Below are 6,000 nucleotides of genomic sequence, written 5' to 3'. Positions count from 1 at the left end.
GGACATTTTCCAAGCATCTATTTACTGGTTGTAATTAGTAAAGGAATTTAGATGGAAGCATGGTAGGGAGGATATCTTAGGCAGCAACGAGAACAAAGATGAACGTGCCCAGGTGGATATCATAAAAAGATAATTGTCCTATGATTCTTTAATTTTTTTCATTTAACACTTTTGTTGCATATATTTCCTGTTCCAAAAACTACATCATGTCACAAAATAGTGCGCATGATAAAAATAGCCTCTGTCTTCACAAATCACACAGCCTAGAGGGGCTGAGAGAGATTTATAAAGTTAAAAAAATACTTATGGATTGGTCTATGTGCCTGACGTCCTGGAAACAAAAAGGATGCAGAGTTAGGCAGCACTGCAGAGGGACCTAGTTCAGCTAGTTCAGAGAGTGATTCACGCTGGGTTTCCCAGAAGTCGACACGGAGAAGAGCTTGTGAGTGAGAGCCATGTGTTATGAAGTCTTCTCAGGACAACCCGGTGAGTGGGGAAGTGGGATGGTGGGTAGAATGGAGACGGGAAGGAAACAAACAAGTGAGTGAATTTGAGCCAAATCCTTGTCAATCAACAGGGGAGCTCTGGACATAGCATAGGACAGAGTTTTTCCAATCGGATGAGGGTGCTGAAGCAGGTACACTTCAGCGCCCTTCAGCCCTGGGAACATACATCCCCAAGCCCTTGCATCCTTGCATTCAGACAAGTTGACTTCTGGGAACCAGAGAACAGACAGGCTGAAGAGGTTCAGGTGCCGGCTGATGAAAGTGAATACACCCAGGAAGCCAGTGTGCCAAAGATTGCCAAGAATCTGATCTAAGGAAATGGGAGCCTAAGGGTGGAATGCTGAGTGCATCTGCAACAGATGGGCAGATCAGGGAAGGCTCTTCAGAAGTGACATTAAGGATGATGAGGAGCAGAGGAAGAGTCTAACAGGCAGAGGAAGGCAGGTAGGTGAAGGCCATCAAGTGGAAAGGGATCAGGTTTCTCCAGAAACTGAGAGAACCATGGAGGGTGGTAGATTGGAAAGAGGCCTTAGTAAGTTTTGCTCAAGGTTTCTTGTTTTACCAAGGGAAAACAGAAGAGAAGAGGGAGGCTCAGAGAGACCGAGTAACTTGCCCGATGTCACACAGCTAGCGATGTTAATAGAGAGCTCAGGGCAGACCTCAATTCTGACATGCATGACCAGTTGTGGGGAATGCAAGATGCATGCAAGACCCTCTGCCTAAGGGTTGTGGGGAACTGGAGAGGCAACTCAGGGAGAGCAGAGAAACAGCATGGGCAAGAACACCCAGACCACACCCCCCACGCCACCCCAGTGCACCCCCATACTTGCTATGATTCTTTCTTAGAGCAGAAAAGCTTCTCAAGTATATGGATGCAACTGAACAGACACAGTTATAAATAAAGTGACAGATACCATAGCAACAGGGGAAGCAAAGTGAAATACATCATTTTATTGTAAAGGGCAAAACCTACGCTATATATACAAGCGAGCGTCTCCTTCTTCTTTCCATCGCTTTTCTGCACAAACATTTCAGACTTCAGATGCAACAGGCCTGCCTCCTCAGCCAAGGCAATTCTGCTACAGAATGTATACCTATCTTTATACGTGTCTCTATTTGTGTTCAGTTATATAAAGTGTTCCTAAAGCTCTGTCTATAGAGATATGCTTTATGTTATTGATGTGTATATTTTATATCTGCAAAACACTGAGATGTAAGATATAGGTTCTGTGGCAGATTATATTTTCCAAAGATGACAGCAACAGTATTTTTAAGAGAAGCCAGCCCCCATGTAAAACGTCCTTTTGCCCTGAGGCCATCATACTAGAGAGGCCAAAGATGGTACTCCAATCAAGAGTCTCAGCTGAGCCCAGGCTTCCAGCCATCCATGCCAAGGTGTCTGAGTCGGTAGTGAAATGACATTGGATGCTCCAACCAGCACATCCATCAGCCAAGCACTTCTGAGTAACCCCAGCAATGCTATAGAGAGCAAAGAATCAGCCAAGTACTGGCCCAAATTTGGGACCCATTGACTTTGTGAGACGTAACAAAGTGGTTATTGCTTGAAGCCACTAAGTTTTGGGGGAGTTCCTTATACCACACTAGATAACTGGAATGGATACCCCATAAATATCAAGACAGCTGCCATGTGCTAAGTATCTAGCATGTGCCATAGTCTATGCTGAGACTTGACATGTACCACCTCATCTAATCCTCAAGTCAACAGCAAAAGATGAGAACAGCAAGAACAATCTCCACTTTTCAGATGAGGAGACGGAGGCTGAGAGGGTTCAGGAACTTGTCCATGGTCATGAGCAAGAACTGAGTGGGATCTAGGTCCCCTGGCTACAGCCCTCCTTCCTTACCACTGAGCAGACTGCCTCATTGCTGAGGTTTGATTTCTGGGTCCTCTTAGTCTTTTTTATGTGGGCCTACTTACACTGTTTTATTTTTTCAGAGAAACGGGATGCTATTATGCATACTGTCGTGTAACTTGCCATTTTCAGTTAACATATTTCCGAGTCAATACATATAGATCTATATTATCGTTGTAAATGGTCACAGTGCAGTGCATCAGATGGTTTTACTCTAATGCATTTAACCAGTCCTCCTGGAGATGGATATCTAGGTTGTTTAAAGCATTTTTTTAACTGTTACAAATAATGTTTCAGAGAACTGCTTTGCACATATATCTTTATGTACTGCTATAATTATTTTCCTAGAACAAATTCCTACACATCAATAAATTGAGTTCTGTAAAGATTGTGCTTAAATGCCTACAGTAGTATATATGAGCTCCTGTTTGCCCACGCCCTGGACAACATGGGAGTTTCTTCATTGTTTTTAATTTCACTACCATCTTTTCAATATTGGTTGAAAGTCCTGTGGAAGTTACTTTGGAGGTTAGAGTATAGACCTCATCCTTGCCTCTATGAAGCATCAAGAAAGGCCCTGGAATGGAGTAGCATAAGCCCTGTGTCAGACAGTGCCAGGGCTAAATCTTCAACTCTGCTACCTGCTATTATTGTAACCATGGACAGGTCACGTGACTTTTCTGAGCCAGTTTCTTTGTCTATAAAATGGGGATAAAAATAGAACCTCCTCATAGGATTCATGTAGCATGGCACAAACAAAACATGTAGTCTTGTACCTGACATATTGATAAATTATCACGGGATATCTTTCTGTGTAAGGGGAATGCCTCTCGGCATATCAGATCACAGAACGTCTGGAGTGCTGGAAGGAGGAAAGTAGTCTTGGGGTGTGGAAGCACGTGAGGCAAGCAGCACTAGCTCATCCCCAGAGTTCCACTTTTCCCGAGGTTCCTCCACAATCTCTGATATTATCCCTGATACTCACTAAGTTACTGTTGAAGTCTGAGACAGCAGAATCCATAACATCACTTCAGTTCACAACAGCTGGTAAATTGGGAGATTTAAAAATAAAGTTTTATTATGGAAAAGCAGGATTGAAGAATGGGCATTAGCTGTGTGAACATACCTGGGCTTCTTAATCTAGCTCCCTTTGAACTGAACATGAAAATTCCAAGTTGCAAGAGCAGCATTTGACCTGGCAGGGTTCCCCAACAGAGGAACAAGATGCCCACTGCCTCCACCCAGTCTCCCCAATTAGATAAATCTCTCTTCTGTCTTGGGCAGAAAACTGAGTACTTGGAGAACAGCTGGAAGTGCATGTTTGATCCAAAAGGGGAATGCTTTTCCCTCGAACAGTTACTGAAGACTCCTTGCCCTCCAGGTCCATTAAGATGATCAGACAGGGTTGCAGCTAAATATGCCCTCTCTCATGCATTCCCTGCAGCTATGGCATGTGCCTCTGATGGTCCACTTTCTCCTTGTTTCTAAACTCATTTCAAAATTGATTGGCTGAACTTTTAACATATTTAATTTAGAAAAGGTTCCTCCATCAGGCCAACAGGTGGCCCAAGTCTTGATGTAATTTTTGATCACTTTCCAGTATTCCTATAATGATCACCTCTTCCCTACACCCCAATTCCATAAATTATTTTGATTTTCACCCTCAGGGCACATTTATCAACACCATTTCCCCCTGAGCTTACTTAGTACTGCCAGCTGCCTCAGTTTACCTCTCTCGGACCTGTGTAACCACTTGGCATGGCTATCCTGGAGTCCAAGAAATTTCCCCAATTGTGATCTGTACCTGGAGCTTTGGGAATTATATTCTAAACATTTTATTGAACCTAGAGTCCTTTCCTAAGAGTCACTCTGGTTTTCTCTCTCAGTTCTTGACACTTTCTCTTTTTATTAGATTTATTTGGTCCTTACTGCTTTCTATGACCTAGTAACAACAAAACCATTTATTTCCCACTGGCTCCATCTTTAAGAATGCTGGGCCCAGGTACATCTTTGCCTCCTTTCACACCTGTCCAGCTTGTCCTCTGGGACTTAACCTTCTTGGCTATCTAGACTTGACCCGGATCTCAAACACTACAAAAATCCCCTGCATTTTCCCAGGGTTTTCATCACCCTCATTTTTCTTTCCTGCTTGACAATAAAGAAAAACAATCATCTTCATTTTTCTTTCCTGCTTGACAATAAATCTGGTGTTTATTATCAAACAGTTGAATTATTCTATGATTTTAGAAGGAAAGGGTCCTACACAGAACTTTTTAGTATCTTTATTGTCTATCAGATTTGTGAAACTGTTATTACATTGTCTTCTAACTCAACCTGAGACATTAACATTAACCCTATGCCTTACGGGGCTCTGCTCCTCCTTTCGTCAAGGATAAATCCAACACTGGTTAGTGGGTGGAGCAACAATCCAGGACTCTGAAATCCAAATCACAGCCTGGGCTGATGTATCCGTGTGAGGGTGCAACTGATTTGCAGAACACGCGTGGGGCAGCTGATTCACTTAGCCTCGGCATTTCCATTTTAAGGTCTAATCCTCATCTATTAGTGCCTCTGTTGTCCACGTGGAATTTTGTAGCTTTTCCAATTTTAAGTCCTGGCTTAGAGTTCTTGCTGAGAAACATGGTAAAAGAACCATATATATATATATATATATATATATATATATTTCCTCCCACTGCTGACTAAAAAGCCCATAAACTGAAGCTCTGCCTGCACTGAGCTAGACCTTCCCTGAGCCTAAAAGACTCTTTTTCCTGTAAGTTGATGTTTGCCTCAGTGGTACTCACTCTAGTCAGAATCAGCTGGCAAGACTCCAGGATCAAGGTTCACCAATAGTCTATGGCTGGTGTCATTTAACAGTCACACACAAAACCATAGTAGAAAATGCTGCAAACCACAGGTGAAAATTGTGTAAGATCAAGGTTTTCTGAAGCACCAAAGCCTTCCACCTCGGCTGTGCTAGAAATGGTGTCTCTCTGCACTCTTTGGGGTTTCAAATGATAATTCCAATGACTATCTCTGAAGCTTCCACACAAATCTTTAACATGTGAAACTCTAAGAAGGATGACAGGTAATACCTGTATATCCTTCAAATTTGGAGTAGATCAGGAGATGACATGCAAGAGTCAGAGAAATGAAAATAAAAATATCGGGTGTGTAAATGAACAGGTTGGTTTGGAATCTGTGGCTGGGACAAACTGAGTTTCCTCTCTTTCCACTCCCACCAAATTTAACTTGGCCAGCCCAGCCTTCAGGCCTTCCCACTGCAGGGTCAGAGAGTCAGGTACTCTTCTTAATTAATCACATAGATTTGCAGAAAATATGGGTGTCCTGAGGCTGCCAAGAAACTCAGTGGACTTGACCCATCTCACTCATTGGATCCTTGACTTTCTCTCCTGAGTTTCCTCAAGGTAGAGGTGGAGGTTGAGGTTTAGGGTGGGTCAGAGAAATGCCTAAAGTAGAACTCAAAGAATGGGAGTAAATGTTCCTCCGCCACCAGTCCCAAGGCACTGCTGTCCTGTCTTCAATGCTCTAGTTTATGCCTGGCTAGAACTCCACTTCTGTGCTCAGAGCACAGCTGAGCCACAGTGGAATCTTCC

The 6,000-nt window shown here is 43.1% G+C and overlaps 1 long non-coding RNA gene across 3 annotated transcripts in view; it reads left to right on the top strand.

Annotated features, from left to right (window-relative positions):
* The first annotated feature begins 312 nt into the window (after positions 1–312).
* Positions 313–6,000, top strand: part of LOC102132593 (uncharacterized) — a 104,701-nt gene continuing 99,013 nt past the window's right edge. For all 3 annotated transcript variants that reach the window (XR_010577504.2, XR_010577505.2, XR_012416959.1), the window contains exon 1: positions 313–486. This is a non-coding gene — a long non-coding RNA (uncharacterized lncRNA). The remainder of the gene's footprint in view (positions 487–6,000) is intronic.

Source organism: Macaca fascicularis, chromosome 8 (genome assembly GCF_037993035.2).
Source record: "Macaca fascicularis isolate 582-1 chromosome 8, T2T-MFA8v1.1".
Lineage (NCBI taxonomy): Eukaryota > Metazoa > Chordata > Mammalia > Primates > Cercopithecidae > Macaca > Macaca fascicularis.
This window is presented reverse-complemented; position numbering and strand designations above follow the sequence as displayed.